Source organism: Coregonus lavaretus (assembly GCF_964263955.1).
Source record: "Coregonus lavaretus genome assembly, chromosome: 26".
In the NCBI taxonomy this organism is placed as follows: domain Eukaryota; kingdom Metazoa; phylum Chordata; class Actinopteri; order Salmoniformes; family Salmonidae; genus Coregonus; species Coregonus lavaretus.
The window spans coordinates 24,220,159-24,242,757 of NC_140013.1; the positions used below are offsets into that span (position 1 = coordinate 24,220,159).

The 22,599-nt window shown below is 44.2% G+C and overlaps 1 pseudogene across 1 annotated transcript; it reads right to left on the minus strand.

Moving 5' to 3' along the window:
* Positions 1–1,135: 1,135 nt before the first annotated feature.
* Positions 1,136–22,599, minus strand: LOC311101639 (pre-rRNA-processing protein TSR1 homolog; annotated as a pseudogene). The gene is made up of 15 exons (XR_014615764.1): positions 22,516–22,599; positions 19,058–19,155; positions 18,526–18,754; positions 17,224–17,358; positions 16,092–16,546; positions 14,675–14,822; positions 14,321–14,481; positions 11,995–12,212; positions 11,278–11,436; positions 11,082–11,192; positions 2,573–2,704; positions 2,221–2,337; positions 1,888–2,028; positions 1,562–1,636; positions 1,136–1,443 (listed from the first exon to the last, which is right to left on the minus strand). The product of XR_014615764.1 is annotated as a pre-rRNA-processing protein TSR1 homolog (transcript).

Below are 22,599 nucleotides of genomic sequence, written 5' to 3' on the forward strand. Positions count from 1 at the left end.
TAACACGTCACCGTTCAGTGCCCTTGCCTCCATTCATACGTGTAAAAAATAAAAAAGCTGATAATAAATGGAGTGTTTCAGCAAAACTGTCCAGGGCTCCCGGTGTGCCCCCCAAGGCAATAAAGAGGCATTACTCTTGTGCGATTGTTTTATCTTTATTTTTCAACTTTTTCCACACTGTAATCAAATTCGCAGTATGAAGAAATGTACAGTGAACTTTTGATCCCCTCCATTTCTTGGATCATGTTCCGCTCCTCCAACCCCAAGTCTTCACCTTCTAGTTTCCCAGACATATTGGCATGCCTCTTTTGGTGCAGTCCCAACAGAGACCCCGGATGAATCATGGCGCTGCGAGCATGCAAGAGCGCAGTTTTATGATAAATATTACAATTCATAAATCACTGTTTCTCAGAGGAGCACAAAGCATGGGATGGGGATGGGGAGGGATGTAAAACTGTTGAGCATTGGAGATCCAGAGAGAGAACAACATGGGGTCACGCGCTCTCTGCTTCAGTCTGACTGCCACCAGGGAGTGTGTGTGTGTGTGGGGGGGGTGCACTATGTAAAGGTCTGAGACAGTAGCTAGTGTGGGGGATATAAGCAGTCGACCAAGTGTTTAGAATAAACCTTTTCAATCAAATTAATTAAAGAGGCACACATTATTTTTTTCTTCCAGTTTCATCAGCAATGTACACTATCTGCATATAATTAAGAAAAAAACAACGATTACAATAGGGGAATAAAATGCAAAGACCCAAAGGAATGGCAGTGGAAAGAGTGATGGACCAATGGACCTAAATAGGAAAGGCAAGCTAGTTTATCCAAAGTTGTGATAATTAATGTGCCAAACATGTTGAAGTTGAGAATGGAATCTGTACAACAGTATTATTGATCTGAACATGCTCTCTCTGATTATGCCTCAACATTGTCTTCATGTTTGATCAAGTTATTTGTGTTTGAGAACAGGGACATGGCTCTCAGATAATCAGTGAATTCAGTTCCACCCTGTTATCAGTCACTGCAACAAAAAGCCTGTTTCCTCTTATACACTGTTGCCATCTAATGGCCAGTAAATGAACTAACTGGACCACAAGGACGTTTTCTAATGAAATAAAGACAAACAAGTGATTTGGTCTAATTGGTTTTATTTAATACAAATGGAAATCCATCTCTTGGAGTGAAAATGTCATCGCCACAGTCCATGTAAGTCCATCTCTACAGACTCCAACACCCATATAGCACACTTCTTGCAACAGACCACCACCTACTCCATGTCAAAATCATCTGGCACCCGAGTCCCTTCTCCCTTGACCCAGGGCAGGGGCAGAGGCACATAGGGGTCATACGTCCAGCGAGGGTAGATCCTCTTATACAGGTTCATCATGACAGTATCCTGAGACCGCATCTGGCTGTCAAATACACACTTCATGTGTCCATGAGTACCTGAAAAGAAATACCCACATACAGGTTTAGGTAAGGTATTCAAACAATTTCTCAATGAAGGTTACACATTGTTTCATGTCACTAAACAGTATTGACAAGGTTTAGGTTTTCTCCGTACCTAGGGCCTCCTTGATGTGTCCTCTCCGGCCCCACTTGGTTCTCAGCTCAACAGGCTTAAACCACAGGATGTCATCTATCAGAGATAAAAGAGCACAGAGGTCAGTTAAAATGAAAAGAAATAATGAAAACCACAGATGAGTCAGAGCCATTTCCTTCATCGCCACATTGGTAGTACGACTGAGGAGTTGTGGGCCAAATGGCACCTATTCTCCACTTTTAGTAGTGCACTATAAAAGGAATGGGGTGCCATTTGTGACACAGACTGTGAGAAGTTATGTGGGTATTATTGGGAAACATGTAGTGCCCAGCTCAGTGACCCCTCACCCCTGTTGAAGAACATGTATCTGCAGACAGCGGACCGGCGGTTGATCTTGAAGGGGTGTCCACTCAACACGATCCTCTTCAGCACCACATGCTGGGGGTCACAGCTCAGCAGACTGCCTGTACCCACCAGGTCCTGCATGCCTGGGTGGAGAGAACAGGAGAGATACAGGCTCAAATACAGGTAGAGACACTAATTCAGCCACACATCAGATACACAGACTTTCATATGGACACAGAAGCAAAGAAAGGCAGTGTGTTCCTCTGGCTTTCCCCATCCTCAAACAGGTAGAGACATACTAATTCAGCCAAACATCACTCTATCCAGGCCCTTACCATCCTCCCTCTGTCTGAAGAGCAGTACCCCAGCAGTTGGGAATGTAATGGGGGCGTACACAGAAACCACCGTGGGGGCGTCGACACGAAGGAAACGCTCCAGCTTGTGCTTGTTGGCTGGAGAGAGAGACAATCACAGGTTAGATACAACACTGAGCCTAACACTGACTGTAGACATGAAGCAGATAAAATACATGGTTCCATCACTTGCTTTGTTAACGCTAAAGTGCTGAAAGCTAGCCAAAACACAATACTCCAGTCCCCACAGTGTCAGCATATTTGCCATACTTTTTATTCAATAGACCATTTTTGTTCAAGACATAAATGGTGCAGTTTAGCCAGATCCCCCTACCTGATGTGTGCTGGGAGAAGATGGGGCAGGCCCTGAACCTCCTGAATCCACAGTGGAACACCAGCTTCTTTTAGACTTGATAGGGTCTGTGTTGCTGGGGTGTCTCCTCACCAGCATGTGCATCACTGACATCTGATCACACAGGATGGAAAGAAACGTTTACGTTACGTTATTTACATTTACATTTTACATTTACGTCATTTAGCAGACGCTCTTATCCAGAGCGACTTACAAATAGGACCAAGGGGTAAGGAGCTGGAAGAATAGTGTCATGACTCTTCCTGGGTCAGGATCAAAGGGGGGGGGGGGGGCTGTGCCGGTGTTGACATCTTAATACTGCCATAAATTAGAAATAGGAGAATCTATTTCTGGCCCTCTAGTATGGTGAGAGGACTGTCCTTTGTTTCAGAGACTTTTGCCGCCCAAAACATCCAACAATGAATATTGGGACAATATATTTCAACATCCAAACGTTGGGAATGATGAGAAATGGAATATGTAAAATTAATGTATATTTTGTGGTGTCATTAAAAATTGTACAGTGGGGAAAAAAAGTATTTAGTCAGCCACCAATTGTGCAAGTTCTCCCACTTAAAAAGATGAGAGAGGCCTGTAATTTTCATCATAGGTACACGTCAACTATGACAGACAAATTGAGGAAAAAAAATCCAGAAGATCCCATTGTAGGATTTTTAATGAATTTATTTGCAAATTATGGTGGAAAATAAGTATTTGGTCACCTACAAACAAGCAAGATTTCTGGCTCTCACAGACCTGTAACTTCTTCTTTCAGAGGCTCCTCTGTTGGCACCTGTTTGAACTTGTTATCAGTATAAAATACACCTGTCCACAACCTCAAACAGTCACACTCCAAACTTCACAATGGCCATGACCAAAGAGCTGTCAAAGGACACCAAAAACAAAATTGTAGACCTGCACCAGGCTGGGAAGACTGAATCTGCAATAGGTACGCAGCTTGGTTTGAAGAAATCAACTGTGGGAGCAATTATTAGGAAATGGAAGACATACAAGACCACTGATAATCTCCCTCGATCTGGGGCTCCACGCAAGATCTCACCCCGTGGGGTCAAAATGATCACAAGAACGGTGAGCAAAAATCCCAGAACCACACGGGGGGACCTAGTGAATGACCTGCAGAGAGCTGGGACCAAAGTAACAAAGCCAACCATCAGTAACACACTACGCCGCCAGGGACTCAAATCCTGCAGTGCGAGACGTGTCCCCCTGCTTAAGCCAGTACATGTCCAGGCCCGTCTGAAGTGCATTTGGATGATCCAGAAGAGGATTGGGAGAATGTCATATGGTCAGATGAAACCAAAATATAACTTTTTGGTAAAAACTCAACTCGTCATGTTTGGAGGACAAAGAATGCTGAGTTGCATCCAAAGAACACCATACCTACTGTGAAGCATGGGGTTGGAAACATCATGCTTTGGGGCTGTTTTTCTGCAAAGGGACCAGGACGACTGATCCGTGTAAAGGAAAGAATGAATGGGGCCATGTATCGTGAGATTTTGAGTGAAACCCTCCTTCCATCAGCAAGGGCATTGAAGATGAAACGTGGCTGGGTCTTTCAGCATGACAATGATCCCAAACACACCGCCCGGGCAACGAAGGAGTGGCTTCGTAAGAAGCATTTCAAGGTCCTGGAGTGGCCTAGCCAGTCTCCAGATCTCAACCCCATAGAAAATCTTTGGAGGGAGTTGAAAGTCTGTGTTGCCCAGCGACAGCCCCAAAACATCACTGCTCTAGAGGAGATCTGCATGGAGGAATGGGCCAAAATACCAGCAACAGTGTGTGAAAACCTTGTGAAGACTTACAGAAAACGTTTGACCTGTGTCATTGCCAACAAAGGGTATATAACAAAGTATTGAGAAACTTTTGTTATTGACCAAATACTTATTTTCCACCATCATATGCCAATAAATTCATTAAAAATCCTACAATGTGATTTTCTGGATTTTTTTTTCTCATTTTGTCTGTCATAGTTGACGTGTACCTATGATGAAAATTACAGGCCTCTCTCATCTTTTTAAGTGGGAGAACTTGCACAATTGGTGGCTGACTAAATACTTTTTTTCCCCACTGTATAAAGGCGTTATAACTAAAACATTGTGACTTGAAGAGCTTTTACACTGTGTATATCAGGCTTACATCCTTTACCTTGGGTAGAAAATATCAAGGAGGAAGACAATGTTTTCCTGAAGATAGGAATGTGACTTTAGCTTTCTAACAAAATCATAGTGATAATAATACTTTTGCCTCATAACTAGCCACGCCACACCGAGGGAGCTCAGAGAGCGTGTCAGCATGACGGAAACGCCCCTCTTTACCAGAGTGCATAAAAGACTGAGATAAGAATTATCAGATCAGACTAGACGGACCTCAAGCTGCAGCGGTTGTCCATATTGGTCCCGACCCTGAAAATCAACACGAGGTGAAGACGACAAAGTTGCCTCCACTAACAATCAATGTTACGGCTGAGTAGCTGTTCTAAGTACTGTATCTAAGAAGGTGAATTTAAGTGGGACGTTTTACGTTTACGTTTTAGTCATTTAGCAGACGCTCTTATCCAGAGCGACTTACAGTTAGTGAATACATATATATATATATTTTTTTTATACTGGCCCCCAGTGGGAATCGAACCCACAACCCTGGCGTTGCAAACGCCATGCTCTATCAACTGAGCTACATCCCTGCCGGCCATTCCCTCCCCTACCCTGGACAACGCTGGGCCAATTGTGCGCCGCCCGTGAGTCTCCCGGTCACGGCCGGCTGCGACAGAGCCTGGATTCGAACCAGGATCTCTAGTGGCACAGTTAGCACTGCGATGCAGTGCCTTAGACCACTGCGCCCCTCAGGAGTACCATCCTGTTACTCTCTTCAAACCATCGTCTACTACACTGCTCTCATCACCCCACATGGGGATCATCGACACGGCTGCTTAGCCATCCTCAGAAGACCACTTCCAGAACGAGTGAAAGTAAACAGATTACTAAGAAGAAGGACATTGTGACCTCTTGTGGTAGGAGTGGGCGATATACCGGTTTGATAGTAAAAACCGGTATTGTGCCGCGCCATGATATGGATTTAGCAATATCATGGATACCGCGATTTATTCAGAATTCATAAATTCGAATTTTGCATCAATATTTTTTTGTTCCAAATTTCAACTGAGTGATAGTACTAAGTAGCTACATCTTTTTTTTATTTTTTTTATCCAACCTTTCTTGGTTCTTACGAATAAAAGAATGTATGTTAATATGTTGACCTATTTTTATGAGCGCACGTCGCATGCACTTGTTGCACGCATGTAGTGCTAGCAACAAAGAAGTGTGCAGGCAGCTGCAGTTAGGAGGCAGGTTAACTATTGGGGGAAAACTTTACAATCCAGGATGAGCGAAAACACAGAAATTGATGTTGCTCAAGAGCAGGAGGATAAATTGGTTAAGAAGAAAGGGGGCACCTCTGTTGTTTGGAACTGGTTTGGCTTTAAAATCTCCGACCCCGACCAAAACACTACCCTATGCAAGTTGTGTCGTCGTGTTGTCTTAGCAAAAGGTGGAAACACGACCAACCTGTTCAATCACTTAAAAAACATACATGTCCGTGAGTATGAACAATGCACCAGAATGCGTGAGACAGTAAGCCCAGGAGCTCGCCCGAAGACAAGCCAGACTCGCACTCAACAATCAATTATATCATCATTTGCTGCCGGTACTTGCTATGAGAAGACGAGCAAAAAATGGATAGACATCACAGCTGCGATTACAAATCACATAGCGAAGGACATGGTACCGATTCAAACTGTGGAGAAAGAGGGGTTCAGAAAGTTGATTCAAACTCTGGACCCAAGATATGAGATCCCGAGCCGCAAATATTTTAGCCAAAAATGCCTGCCACAGCTTTACACAGAATGCTGGGACAGAGTTTACAGTGAGATAAATAACATTCCATTCTTCTCCACTACTGCCGATCTATGGTCAAGTCGTACCACAGAACCTTATATAAGCCTCACAATCCATTACATAGACGGTGACTGGAAACTGAAAAGTAAGTGCCTACAGACGTCTTATTTCCCAGACGACCACACCGGGGAAATAATTGCAGGTGGGCTGAGGGACATACTGTCGTCCTGGGGATTAAAAGAGTCGCGTCAAGTTTGTATGACGACCGACAGCGGATCGAACATGATCAAGGCATTGCAGCTGAACAAGTGGGCAAACCTTGGATGTTTCGGACACAGGCTGCACAATGCTATTGGTAAGTTTCAGGACTGTAGCCTAGGCCTACCCTGTATGATGCTTATTATTAAGAAAAAATACAGCTCACATCAGCCATGTACCGTAGGCTAAATCTAAGCACATCAGATTTGTAAAATGTGTAACAGTTGAATGTAAATGCCGTAAATCCTCAAACAAAGATTAAAAGTTATATTGTATTGTGATTTCTATATAAAAATGCATTATTATTAATTATTATTGTATTGTGATTTGATTATTTTTCACCCTATTATTTTGATTTCTTATTCCCAATTTCCAGAGAGGAGTGTCCAAAACGCTCCCGGGCCACAGGGGTGTGCGATTTCCCGGGCCACAGGGGTTTGCAAAAAGGTGGTTAGCACGTTCTCATACAGCTGGAAAAAGCAGAAGGCCCTGATGACAGCACAGAATGAACTAAGCCTGCCCCTGCACAAGCTCATCACAGAATCTCCGACAAGGTGGGGATCTCGTCTGAAAATGATGGAAAGAGTCCTGGAGCAGGAAAAGGCCATTACACAGGTCCTGGCAGGGGACAAAAAGACACGGCACCTTGTACCTACCTGGCAAGACATCCAGGTCTTGGAATCAGTCACAGCAGCACTGAAGCCACTCCAGGACTTTACAGATGCCCTGTCAGGAGAAGCGTATGTGAGCGTGTCCTATTTGAAGCCTGTCATCAATCTGTTAAATGCAGAGGTTCTAAATCTGAGCAAGGACGATACAGAACTGACCAAAGAGATCAAGATCAAGGTTCTTGATTACTTGAATAACAAGTACACTGACCCTGCAACAGATGAGCTGCTCTCCATGGCTACCTTTCTAGATCCAAGGTTCAAGACCAGGTACATGTCCGCTGAGAAACTGGAGGACATTAAGGTATTTATTCATTTGTTCTTGTTTTATTGCTTCAAATGTAAAGCACTTTGGGCTGCATTTTATGTATGAAAGGTGCTATACAAATAAAGTTTAATTATTTTCATTTTTTAAGGTGAGAGCTGCCTCAGAGACCGAAGCCCTCCTGGTGGAGAACACAGCCCTGGGAAAATCGTCTCTTGCAGAGGATCACACTGACAGGGAGAAAGAAGCTTCCACTGCTCATCAATCAGGCAAGAAGCCCAAGAAGAGCCTTGGGAGCTTCTTTAAGCAGACCAGCAGTGCACCTGCCTCATGTTCAGAGAGGCAGATCATTGAGCAAGAGCTGAATAGCTACATTCTGGCAACGGCAGCAGACAGCGAGTCTGATCCTTTGGAGTGGTGGCGATTTCACGGATCTAATTTTCCACGTGTGAGTTGTCTGGCAAAGAAATACTTATGCATCCCTGCCACAAGTGCCCCCTCTGAGAGGGCATTCAGCACTGGGGGCAATGTGGTGACATGTCACAGGGCAGCACTAAAGCCAGAAACAGTCAACATGCTGGTATTCCTGGCACGGAACTTGTGAAGAAAGTTCTAGTGAAGATTTGTTGATATTGTTGATAATTGATGGTTGAGGCTTGAAAGGTTTAGTTTCAAACGGTTAGTTTTTTACATATCTACGGACCGTAGCCAAAACAAACACACGTATTTGAATTTGTAATTACCTTATTTTCTTTATCTCCTGTTATTTTTTATTTAATTTTACTTAATATCTAATTTATATATATATATATATATATATATATATATATATATAGGCCTACCTACCTCATGTTTACGGAATGCATGTTTGCACAATACAAATAAAAACTTTTCAGGTCCATACGGTCCAATGCCTCACTCTTTCTGGTTATATAAGGTTCAAATACATATTTTTCCTTAACTAATATAATTTAACCAAGAAGGGATATTAAAATGTGATTCATATTTTTTTACGTCATATATCGTGATATCATATCGATATCGTCTGGACAGTGGAAAATATCGTGATATGAATTTTAGCTCATATCGCCCACCCCTATCTTGTGGACAATCTGAGCCTTACATCTAAAAGGCCATCTGAAAAGAGAAGGCCCACCCTTCCCACGAAGGCCTGGGTCCAACAGAGACGACAAAGACAAACACGTAAATACATGCATTACTTCTTACCAAACGGGCGGAAGTTCTGGGCAAAGTATTAGGATTACTATGAGCGTAGGTCCATGTGTATCCAAGTGTTTTTCTCTCTCTCTTTAACTCGCCATCTTTTGTAACAAATGTCATATTGTGTTAGTCCGCTAGGGACCCGTTTTCATTGTATTACGTTTTTTAATCCCTACCTATACCCTGTATGTGTTTGTATCTTGTGTTATCATTTTTAATTAGTTAGTAAATACATAATTAAATAAATGTGTGTGGTACGGAATGATCAGTAAGACCCGGGTTCGTACAGACTTAAAGAGCCTACGACTTTCAGAATGAGACTGATATGAGGTAAATGATTAATAAATGACTGTTAAATGATAAGATATCTAGATATCTTTAGAGTTAATTCGGGAAACCGCAACCCGTTAAACAACTTTTCCCGTGGTGCCCCAAATTCCTAATGAGTTAATTGTTACATTATTAATTTAATCTATTAACAATTAAACATTATTTCGGTAATTATTCGATAAATAATAGTCATCACAATAATGAAAGGCACGTCACGTCAATAGTTTCTAACGAACAATTGTGTTAATAAGACCATTAGGTTGTTAGAATTATCATTTCTATCTATCTATCTATCTATCTATATACACACACACAAGTCCAAAAGTATGTGAACACCTTCTCGTCGAACATCTCATTCCAAAATCATGGACATTAATATGGAGTTGGTCCCCCCTTTGCTGCAATAACAGCATCCACTCTTCTGGTCCTCTGTAGCTCAGCTGGTAGAGCACGGCGCTTGTAACGCCAAGGTAGTGGGTTCGATCTCCGGGACCACCCATACACAAAAATGTATGCACGCACGACTGTAAGTCGCTTTGGATAAAAGCGTCTGCTAAATGGCATATTATATTATATTATTATTATATTATTCTGGGAAGGCTTTCAACTAGATGTTGGAACATTGCTGCGGGGACTTGTTTCCATTCAGCCACAAGAGCATTAGTGAGGTTGGGCAATTAGGCCTCGCAGTCGGCGTTCCAATTCATCCCAAAGGTATTTGATTGGGTTGAGGTCAGGGCTCTGTGCAGGCCAGTCAAGTTCTTCCACACAGATCTTGACAAACCATTTCTGTATGGACCTCACTTTGTGCCCGTTGGTATTGTCATGCTGAAACAGAAAAGGGGCCTTCCCCAAACTGTTACCACAAAGTTGGAAGCACAGAATCGTCTAGAATGTCATTGTATGCTGTAGCGTTAAGATTTCCCTTCACTGGAACTAAGGGGCCTAGCCCAAACCATAAAAAACAGCCCCAGACCATTATTCCTCCTCCACCAAACTTTACGGTTGGCACTATGCATTGGGTTAGGTAGCGTTCTCCTGGCATCCGCCGAACCCAGATTCGTCCGTCGGACTGCCAGATGGTGAAGTGTGATTCATCACTCCAGAGAATGCATTTCCACTGATCCAGAGTCCAATGGTGGCGAACTTTACACCACTCCAGCCTACGCTTGGCATTGCGCGTGGTGATCTTAGACTTGTGTGCGGCTGCTCGGTCATGAAAACCCATTTCATGAAGCTACAGACAAACAGTTATTGTGCTGACGTTACTTCCAGAGGCAGTTTGCAACTCGGTAGTGAGTGTTGCAACCGAGGTCAGTGCTTCAGCACTTGACGGTCCCGTTCTGTGAGCTTGTGTGGCCTACCACTTCGCAGCTGAGCCGTTGTTGCTCCTAGATGTTTCCACTTCACAAGAACAGCACTTACAGTTGACCGGTGCAGCTCTAACAGGGCAGAAATTTGACAAACTGACTTCTTGGAAAGGTGGTATCCTATGACGGTGCCACATTGAAAGTCACCGAGTTATTCAGTAAGGCCATTCTACTGCCAAGGTTTGTCTATGGACATTGCATGGCTGTGTGCTCGATTTTATACACCTGTCAGTAACGGGTGTGGCTGAAATAGCCGAAATAGCCACTAATTTGAAGGGGTGTCCACATCCTTTTGTATATATAGTGTATATTCATAATTTATATAATATATAAATATATATTAATAATTTCTATCTGATTCTGTAGTTTGTCTACACTTTTACCAACATTTTACAGCAGAAATGGGTTACAATTCTTAACTTTCAGACTTAGGACACAATAATTCAGGAGTATGCCAATACAGTCTACCTTCTGTTCATGTGGCAGTAAGAAGACCAGCACCAGAGGCCTGCCTGCCTGGACACTCTCCATCACCGTGGGGGGAACATCCACTACATGGAGGGTCACATACCAGCCCACCTAGAAAGCAGAGCACGGTTAATGGATGGGGGGCACAGAGAGGGGACAGGATTGAAACAGGATGTCGCACACGGCAGCCTCTTACCATGCCCCCTCTTCCTCCTGCGCAGCCTCAGCCAGTATGCGGCGGCGTGTGCGCTCAAAGCTCTGAAACTGGAAGATGTGGGAGTAGTCTGCAGGCAGGTTCTCCATGGGGTCCCAGGGGGAGGAGCGGAAACTCTTCAGGCCCCTGTAACGCTGGAACCTGAGCACATAGGAAATTAGCAACGTCAACGTATAGCAAAATAATTACGCTGGGCCAGGACTTCCTGGAAAGTAAAGTTTGGGCATTAACGGCTCGAAGGCATTGTCTATTACATATGACCAGATGTTTCAGACATGTTTGGTGCATTCCTCCCCCCTCAGACTTTCCCCTGAGTGTTGCTAAAGGAAATGTTAGATCTTGGAGTGCTTTGACCCTTTGACCAAAGGCCAGGATGAAGTCACTAGCTGGAAATGTTCCACCACCATCAGCAAAACACCAAATTATGGAATTTCTCGAGGAAGAATGGTGTTGCAATAGAGTTCCAGACACTTGTAAAATATATGCCATGGGGCACTGAAGCTGTTCTGGCGGCCCAACGCCCTATTAAGACACTTTATTTTGTCAGTTACCTGTATGTGAGCCATGGGTCTAATGTGGATGTTACATGTCTTTTTCAAGGATTGGTTGAATGTTTTTGCTTAGACAGCCCCGCTGTACTGTACTGAAGGAAAAGTAAGGGGCCACTGTGTGTTTGGTAATAGACGATACGATAGTCACCTGTTCTTAGCCGATTGGTCTAGAGGTGTGTCCACTTCATCTGGGAACATCTCATTGGCCCGAGCCTCCCGGTAGCGTTTTAACCCCTCCCCTTCCTCTGCCTCATCCATGTGCTCATCATAGCGCTGGTCTGATCCACCCTTGTCTGATGTGGAATTCAGCTCCTCCTCATCCTCATCATCCTCGTACTCATTAGAGCCACAACCTGAGGCAGCATCCTAAACCAAACAGGAAAAGACAGGATGTTTCTACTAGGGCTGGGAATTGCCAGGGATCTTATAATACGATATTATCACAATACTTAGGTGCCGATACGATATGTATTGCGATTCTATATGTATTGCGATTTGATACTGTGATTTTATTGCGATTCGATGTTCCAAACATATTGCTCACTATATTTTGCTGCAGAGGGCCAAGATAGACCCATGAGAAAACGAGTTTTGATCAGTCATGGAAATAAAAGTGCTGAAAACAAATTGGTTCCCTATTTAAAAGGATGATGGAGAACAAGCTATGAAGGAAAAATACTGGAGTTTTGGTGCAGGTACAGCCAACTGGCGCAAAAATAATATTGCGATATTGTCAATATGATATATCGTCAAAAATAATATCCCGATATGTAACTGTATCGATTACCCCCCATCACTAGTTTCTACTGCAGAGCTACTGTACATACTACATCATATATATGGTCCCGTGTAGCTCAGTTGGTAGAGCATGGCGCTTGCAACGCCAGGGTTGTGGGTTCGATTCCCACGGGGGCCAGTATGAAAATGTATGCACTCACTAACTGTAAGTCGCTCTGGATAAGTGCGTCTGCTAAATGACTAAAATGTAAATGTAAATGTATATATGTAATGTCAACTACTGGTCTTAATGAGGTTCAAGCCCTTTATACTATTTATAAGCCTAATGGTAATGAGCCAACATGTTGGCCCAAGGAAGTTAGAAGAAGTATACAAGTGGTTCTCACAGAAGTGGCATTACAGTAAGCAAGAGATACATGAGGGGGAAATCTTCACTGCATGGGGTCAATTCACAACCTTAAGAACAATCCCAGCTGCAATAATAATAATCATGATCATCCCCAGCACCATTTCCTCCATTGTTAACATCTCCTAGATGTTAAATCCTGTCTAACCCCAACATCAAACACATGCTGATAATAATTAAAGAAAATAAATGGAGCTGAACCTTTTCGCCATAGAATAATTTCCCCCCTTCTTTCAAGCAGGGCTGTTATAAATAAATGGCCGTCCCCTCCCCTGGTCCAGACAGGAAGTTGTGTCCGCAGATCAGGAAGTCAGGTGGCTTCTCTTGGGACCCCTGCTCCAAACACTATTGTTGCCACAGTGAGCAGCCTGGCACTACAGCCCAGAGGCAGACACTGAGAAAACAAACAGTGGTGCTGCGCCGCAGACTAACCACGGGTCACGTATACACTGTTCTGTTCCACCCCCAACCTAACCCCAACCACACACTGAACCGTCTGGCGTCCGCCACTTTTTTCCCCCACCAATCACTGTCCTGTCTGAGCTGCTTCCCCCTGACGTCTTCCGCATCACCCCACATCAGCTCAGACGTCTCAACAATCAACTCAGAATACCAACGGATCACCCTCTTCTCCTTGCACTACCCCTTCTGCTAACGCTTTCCTTTAGTGGTTTCACTGTTGCCACGGCAACAGGCAGAGGGTAAACAAACACGTAAACAAACACCTTAGCAGTGCACCCAATGCGCTGAGACAGGATGAGGTCAGCATAACAGTTGTCGCTCTTTCTTCTGAATTAATGGCTACAGGGACCATCTGAGTTGACCCTTGCATTTATTTTTGCACAGTCTATGAACACTCACAGGACTCTACACACTCACGCACACTGACACCACAACACACACATAACATGCACACACATTTATACTGACTCTAAACAGACACAAACATACAATCTTAATTTATGCTGCTACTACTCTCTGTCATACATCCTGATGCCTTGTCACCTTACCCCTATACATCTACCTATATTACTCCAGTATCCCTTCACATTGTATATATGGTACTGGAACTGACCACCCTGTATATAGCTTTTTACTTTCTTATTTCTAGTGTCTTTTTGTTCTACCTTATGTTATTTTTAGTACTACATTGATATTGATTACTGCATTGTTGGGTTTAGAGCTTGCAAGAAAAGCATTTCACTGTACTTGTGCACGTGACAATAAAACTTGAAACTAATGCTGTATGTCCCGGGAGAAATACATACATAAGCATTCTTCTGTGCAGCCTTTTCAGTTTCCCAGGCTGTGGAGTGTACTCACTACTTACCACCTGAGAGTCAAGGTCCTCTCCATCTATGGACTCGTCCATCATCGCATCATCCTCCTCATCGTCAGTGCTCACTTCATCCTCCTCATCCACAATCCACGTGGCCTGGTAGTCTGATGTCCCCTTAGGCACCTTCATAACACGCTTGCTCTTTCTGGCCTCTGAGGGAAGGAGAAACATTTATTAGAGACAAGTTCATTACATTGTAAACCCAGAGAGAATAATAAACTCAGTGTCGACATGAACTGGTTCAAAGTACCCATACAATGGATGCCAACAACAGCACTGCGACCATACAGCTATCATGTAATTCAATGTAATGACCCTATAACTCTGTCCACTCTCTCCCTTTACCTTCAGCCTCCAGCAGTTCAGTATCAGAGGACCAGGTCTGCTCTCCATCCATGGGGTCTACCTCTGCCTCGGCCTGCAGACTCTCCCTGCGAGCTGGGTCTGCCTTCATCAGCACCCGCACTGATGCCACCTCATCAACACCACCATCCTGAAACGCTTAGAGAGCAGTTAGCACCTACTGTCAACGAGCAGAAGCAGCGCTGATAAATGTCTTCACTATAGTTTGTAAATTATTCATTAAATCACTGTCAATTTTCTATGTAATGATATCAGCCTGTGATAAGCTGTGACCATCTTCGTAACATTGCAAAAATCAGAAACGTTTTGCCCAAAAACGATGCAGAAAAGCTCATCCATGCTTGTCACTTCTAGATTAGACTACTGCAATGCTATACTCTCAGGCTAACCGGATAAATAAACTTCAGTTAGTGCTAAATACGGCTGCTAGAATCTTGACTAGAACCAAAAAAGTTGATCATATTACTCCAGTGCTATTACTAGCTTCATGTTAAGGCTAGGGCTGATTTCACGGTTTTACTGCTAACCTACTTAGCATTACATGGACTTGCTCCTACCTATTTCTCCGATTTGGTACATACCTACACGTACGCTACGGTCACAAGACGCAGGCCTCCTTATTGTCCCTAGAATTTCTAAACAAACAGCTGGAGGCTTTCTCCTATAGAGCTCCATTTTTATGGAATGGTCTGCCTATCCATGTGAGAGACGCAGACTCGGTCTCGACCTTTAAGTCTTTACTGAAGACTCATCTCTTTAGTAGGTCCTGTGATTGAGTGTAGTCTGGCCTAGGGGTGCGAAGGTGAATGGCAAGGCACTGGAGTGATGAACCGCCCTTGCTGTCTCTGCCTGGACGGCTCCCCTCTCTCCACTGGGATTCTCTGCCTCTAACCCTATTACGGGGGCTGAGTCACTGGCTTACTAGTGCTCTTCCATGCCGTCCCTGTCGTGCAACGTGGTAGCTACGTCGCTATACTCAACTTGAGTGGGTTGAGTCACTGACGTGATCTTCCTGTCCGGTTTTTGCGCCCCCCGGGCTATAAATATTTGTGGGCTATACTCAGCCTCGTCTCAGGGTAGTAAGTTGGTGGTCTGTTGATATCCCTCTAGAAGTGTGGGGGCTGTGCTTTGGCAAAGTGGGTGCGGTTATATCCTGCCTGGTTGGCCCTGTCCGGTGGTATCGTCGGACAGGGCCAAAGTGTCCCCCGACCCCCCCAGTCTCAGCCTCCAGTATCTATGCTGCAATAGTCTATGTGCCGGAGGGCTTGGGTCATTCTGGCCTATCTGGTGTCCTGTGTGAACTTAAGTATGCTCCCTCTAATTCTCCCATTTCTCTCCCCTCCTGGAGGACCTGATCCCTAGGAGAGAGAGAGAGAGAGAGAGAGAGAGAGAGACCCACCTGCATGCCTACGTCTCCTTCCTTCCCTGGCTTAGCAGGACGAGCGGTCATAGAGTTGAGGGGAAGGGGGTCTATGGGCGCATCGATCTGACTGAGCTGGAAGTCTCCAAACCCAGAGATGTGCACCAGCCTGTCCACCTGCAGAGGGCAGCCTCGGACATACCCAGACACACGCAGGGTCCCCAGGCCCATGGGGGCTCCCCCACTCCCCATCTCAGAGCTGTTGGGGGTGTAGGAGACCTGCTGGGCCAGGAGGTGGGGCCGACGGGAGCGGAAGCCCAGCCTCCTCTGCCTCTGTGCTCCCAGGTGTCTGAGCATCAGTGTGGCGTCCTGGTCTGAGTCCAGGGGGAAGAGGCGTGCCCCGGGGAAGCGGATTTCGGATATCTTGGCCAGCGCCCACCGTGAGTCCACACGCTTCTTCACTGCCAGGTCTGAAACACCCTGACACACCAGAGCTGGGGGAGAGAGAAGTGGAGGTTATATAGGATAGAGATGACAGGCGAGAGAAGTGGAGGTTATATAGGATAGAGATGACAGGAGAGAGAAGTGGAGGTTATATAGGATAGAGATGACAGGAGAGAGAAGTGGAGGTTATATAGGATAGAGATGACAGGAGAGAGAAGTGGAGGTTATATAGGATAGAGATGACAGGAGAGAGAAGTGGAGGTTATATAGGATAGAGATGACAGGAGAGAGAAGTGGAGGTTATATAGGATAGAGCTGACAGGAGAGAGAAGTGGAGGTTATATAGGATAGAGCTGACAGGAGAGAGAAGTGAAGGTTATATAGGATAGAGCTGACAGGAGAGAGAAGTGGAGGTTATATAGGATAGAGCTGACAGGAGAGAGAAGTGAAGGTTATATAGGATAGAGATGACAGGAGAGAGAAGTGGAGGTTATATAGGATAGAGATGACAGGAGAGAGAAGTGGAGGTTATATAGGAGAGAGATGACAGTGGATGCAGAGAAAATAAGTGGTGGGGTAGTTGAGATTTGGAGTAACGGAATCAGTATACCATGTATAATATCTACAGTATGTCATCTGCTAAACATTTAGATAATCAGCAAGGGGAGTTGAACAAAATCCAGTGCACTGTGAGCGTCTTTTTTGGATAGCTTGTATGGAAGCTCACCATGGGTGGGCAGCCCCTGTGCAAAGAGACAGGAGAGGCAGTAGTCTCCATAGCTGTCCCAGCCTTCTGTAGAGTCCAGCACAAACACCAGACTGTCTGCTACCTTCACCACGTCTAGTAGAGTGTGCATGTCAGCTAGAGAGTGAAGGGAGAGGGAGGGAATAGAGTCACAGGTAATGTTATCGGATTAGTACTAGTGTCGGCATCGAATGACGGCAGGTAGCCTAACGGTTAAGATCAATCAATTAATCAAATGTATTTATAAAGCCCTTTTTACATCAGCAGATGTCACAAAGTGCTATACAGAACCCCAGCCTAAAACCCCAAACAGCAAGCAATGCAGATATAGAAGCACAGTGGCTAGGAAAAACTCCCTAGAAAGGCAGAAACCTAGAACGAAACCTATAGCGTTAGGCCAGTAACCGAAAGGTAGCTGGTTCGAATCCCTGAGACGACTAGGTGAAAAATCTGTTGACGTGCCCTTGAGCAAGGCACAACCCTAATTGCTCCTGTAAAGGAGTCAGCATGCTTCAGTTCGGCTGGTGCCTAGCCAAACTCGGCTAGCCGAACCGAACGAGTGTGCTCGCATACTCCCCTTTAAAAAAAAATTACAGCAATAGTACTGTTTGTCCATTTTGAGACGCCGTAGCCAGTATACACTTCCTCAAAATAGTCCAAATTTATCTAAGAAATATGTAATTAATTGACGTTTTTGCAGAAGAGATCTTAGTCGCGCAATTTCACATCTAACTAAGATGTTTGGTGCAGTATTTCTCAATGAAAAAATGTGCATGATAGTGAGTCGTCTCTCGTTGAATGACAACAAAGAGTTTATAGAAGAATCTCTACTGTTGACCAATCACCAACGAAAGAGCGTAGACTTCGGCTCCGAACTTCGTCTTGCCTCCAGAAAGAATGTGCCCCCGAACAGCCGAAAAACCCCTCACCGAAGTCCAAAACTAACAAACGTCACAAAATGTTGTCATAGTAAACATTTCACTGTAAGTATTCGCTGTTGTATTCGGCACATGTGACAAATAAAATTTGATTTTATTTAATATATGCACAAACACTTCCAAACTGTTTCGGATGGGAAGCATGCGGACGCCTTAAGTCGCTCTGTATAAGAGCATCTGCTAAATGACTCAAATGTAAATGAATGACTCAGAATGCCCCTTATAAACGTTCAGTACAGCCAGACATGGATTATACTTGCATTTACATAAACTATAAATCAGTATCTATATAAAACTTTAGTGTTGACAACATAAACACATTGTAGTAGCCAAGTCGGTGAGCTACCTGTGTCTGGTCGGAGGAAGGTGAACCTCTGTTTGAAGCGGGGCATGACCAGGCTAAAGCTGTCACTGACCCCACACACACTCTTCTCCTCACGCACCAGCCCGCCAGCCTCCTCACACCGCAGCAACCTGGTCACAGCCTCAGCATTCACACCTGCATGGAGGGCCACCACAGCCACCAGGTGGGGGGGACCATCCCTGCTGCCCAGACTACGTTTCTCTGCCAGGACCTGGACAGGACAGACACGTAGCATTAAAGGTAGACTCAGCAATGTACAAAGTAATAGCAATATCGTGCTGATTTCCGCAACAACTAAGAGTGCATCAATGCTAAACTTCTCCTCTGTTTTGGGCCCGTAGCTACCACGTTGTAGCAGATACTCTGTGTGACTGCAAAGTCTTGCATCGCTTTCATCTGAATATCTGCGGTGCTGCTTGTTGTAATGTCATAACGCTGACTCTACCTTTAACTTGTCTGATTCATACCACAGTGGTTCCAAAGTGACATTGTGTCAAATGCAAGAGCATCTTACCAGGTCCTTCTTATTTTGCCGCAGCTGGTTGGCTTTGTGTCTTTTGTCCAGCTTTCTCGCCTCTTGCCTCTGTTTCTTGGTAAGAGCCGTCACCGACACTCTACCTGTTGGGGATGACATCATTCAAAGGTAAATGACAGATCAGGATGGAAACAAATGAAAAGGGCATGGCTACCAACATGTGCACTAACAGATAAACACTTACAGTTGATGTAAGGGTAGAGGACTAAACTCCTGTCCATGGTGAAGGAGGTTTCTGATGATCCACCAAAGGTGTGGAGCAGAGACCAGGCTTTGTGGAATCTAGCTCCTACTACATGGACTTGCCCAAGGTCAATAATATGAAATGCCTACCTTGTACCTACACTACCAGTCAAAAGTTTGGACACACCACTCATTCAAGGGTTTTTCTTTATTTTTACATTGTAGAATAATAGTGAAGACATCAGAACTATGAAATAACACATATGGAATCATGTAGTAACCAAAAAATTTTTAAACAAGTCTAAATATATTCAAATAGCCACCCTTGAAGCCACCCTTGAAGACAAATTATAGATAAAACGTATCGGTGCTCATTGGACATAAACATTACACAACAATTTGGAAATCGCAAATTCAACAATGAGTTGTTTGGAAGGAATCAGTGGCTAACTGCAAGCATTGCAAAGCGATCACTAGCCTGCTATTCAGTGGAGAGGGTGTGTGGTCCAAGTCTGGGTTTAAGGGTCTCTTTTCCAAGCTTAAAAGGATAAACGTTCAACATTGGCCATGCTGTCAATCCAGCGTGACTTCTGCCGCGCTCAAAACAACTGGAACTCTGGAACAGGGAACTCTGGAATAAAATGAGCTTCGACTGGGAAAATACGTTTTGAACGGTCATCCAACTCGGAATTGCAAGTTGGGAACTCGGGCCTCGTTCTAGAGCTCCGACCTGAAGATCACTGATGTTGTCATGATTCGACATTGTCTGTCTCCCCCCCCCCCCCCCCCGAGTTCCAAGTTGTCTTGAAAGCACCATAAATCCAGAGAATGCCAGACTTGGAGGAGAGGCAAAGGTTGGTCTCGGAGCCCGGATGAAATGGGGACTGTGCTTGAATCTGAAAGTGCGGCAAGTGAAGTGTGTGATAATGAATGGAACATAGTGAAATCAAAGAATGGAACAAAATGAGCAAAAGTTGTAGTAGAAGACAAGGACCGGTCCCATAATACATTTCTTATTGGACTGCGTTTTTTGGACAAGGAGATTCATTTGGGAAATCCGTTAGTAATATTGAGGACTGTGAAGAAAGCAGTGGGAAAGGTGGATTCAATCAAGGTGACTAGAAGCAGCCTTGTTTTGGTTAATTGTGTTGATGAAGAACAGAAGAAGTGTGCACTAGATCTGGCAAAATTGTCCACGTCAGAAGTAACATGTATCTTCGGAGCAGGGCCCCTTTCAAATGAGTTATAGCTGGAGTCTCGTTGGATATAGATGACGAGTACCTTAGAAAATTCCAGGAGTGGTCAGTGCACATCGCCTGACCCGTACGGTAAATGGAAGGAAGGAGAAAAGCCTATCGATATTATTGTTGTTTGAGGAGACTCTACCTGAATATGTGATGCTTGGATATGTGAGGTATGCGTTGAGAGCATTTGTGTCCAAACCATTACAGTGTGGGAATTGTAAAGGATATGGTCACGTGTCAAATGTTTGCAGATGGGAGAAGTATAGTATTGAAGAACCTGTCAATGGAAAATGTTGCAACTGTGGTGGGAATCATACTCCGGACTTCCTTAAGTGCCCTGTTAGGGTGAAGGAGGTTGAGGTGTCAAGGATCAGGGCTGTGCAGCAGATTTCCTATGTGGAGGTGGTGAAGAGAGTCGAAGGGGCAAGAGGCAACAGTGTTGAAGATATGGAGGTGGATGCAATGCAACCAGTTGCTAGCGTTTTAAGTCAATCGAGTGATGACTGTAAGTCGCTTTGGATAAAAGCGTCTGCTAAATGGCATATTATTATTACTATTATTATTATTATCTGGATACACATTGTGAAGAAAGTGGATTTTGGGGCATTTATTGCCACAGTGATTAATTGTACAGCAAAAGTGTCTAAGAAGTCCAAGAAGCTGGACATCATTATATCTGCAGCCGATATGTTTTTGGGGCTCCAAGACTTCACGGCAGAAGCACTGCAAGGACTATTGTCAATAGGAAATGTCCCACCCTCACAGGAGTCTTTTGAGCCTGTGTAGGGACCTGTTTAGTTAATTTATTTTCTGATCGTTTGTATGGTATTTGATTTATTTTTTACCCACATTATTTCCTTTTTTGGGATCCTTATTATTCACCCGCACAGTAGGTGGCGGAATGTACATCAAATTGTTGCAAACACCATAGAAGAAGACCAGACTTTAATGACAAAGTTGGCCCAAGAAGGACCGCCGCGACACCTTCCTGTTCAAGTATGAAAATGTATGCACTCACAAACTGTAAGTCGCTCTGGATAAGAGCGTCTGCTAAATGACTAAAATGTAAATGTAAGTAAGCACAGCACAATAAGGTGAGTCCAAAAGTGTCTTGTATGCTGCAGCATAAATTATGTAATATGCCAGGGAGATATGTATACTGTAGCTAAGGAAGTAATACTAGGTGTATGTTGTGTAGTAAGATGTTAGTAGCCCATGTGCCTCAACCTAATAATTGGGTCCATTTTGTCCTCATAATTTCGCCTACTGTTCTGACTTGGTTGTGCACATGTAGCCTATAGCCTGTTTTAGAGAAATGTAATAATTGAATATTGTAAGCGCTTTCATTGTCTGCTTATATGCCCCCTTTATTTATCTTACGGTTCTGACTTGGTGTACAGGGAGAATACTGTAAGAACGGCCCATGTTCGGAATTATGTCGCTGGACAAATAGTTATATTGACCACGTCCGTGCTAGCTCGCTCATTAATGCCTTAATCGAAATTACGGATTGCCTCTTATCTGCTCGTCGTCCCCTTATGCCATAGTTTGTACATCTCAATTGTCAGAAGAAACAACATTTGTTTAAGCAAGTCAGCCAATTCAGCTATGTTTTTTTAAAGCCAGTAAATGAGGCTGAATGAACTGTTTCGCTGCCAGGTGTAGCAGTGGTAAGGTGTTGGGACAGCTTTATGTAGGCCCTAACAGTTTGTGGGCAGCAAAGCCACTACACAACACTAAACAATACATAGTGCAATTAATGTATGTTTAGTGTTGTGTAGTGGCTTTGCTGGCATGTATCCCCAAAAAATGTTTTTGTGTTTGCCCCAACAAGATTTACATGCTAAAACCGCCACTGAAGGTATGGAGTTCCCACATCTGATGATATTAGTTTACCACAGCTAACGTTACTTTCGAAACAGAATTTGAAGCAAGTGTTCTGCAGCACAGCAGCAGCATGTCTATGGCTACAACCAGCGACAGAAAGGACCACATCCCTGCGTCACGAACTTACCCTTGTTCTCCCGTTCGATTTCTCCTTTCGTCCGATGCTTGCCATGTTTATGTTCTTTGTTTTTCTGTTTAAAAACTTCG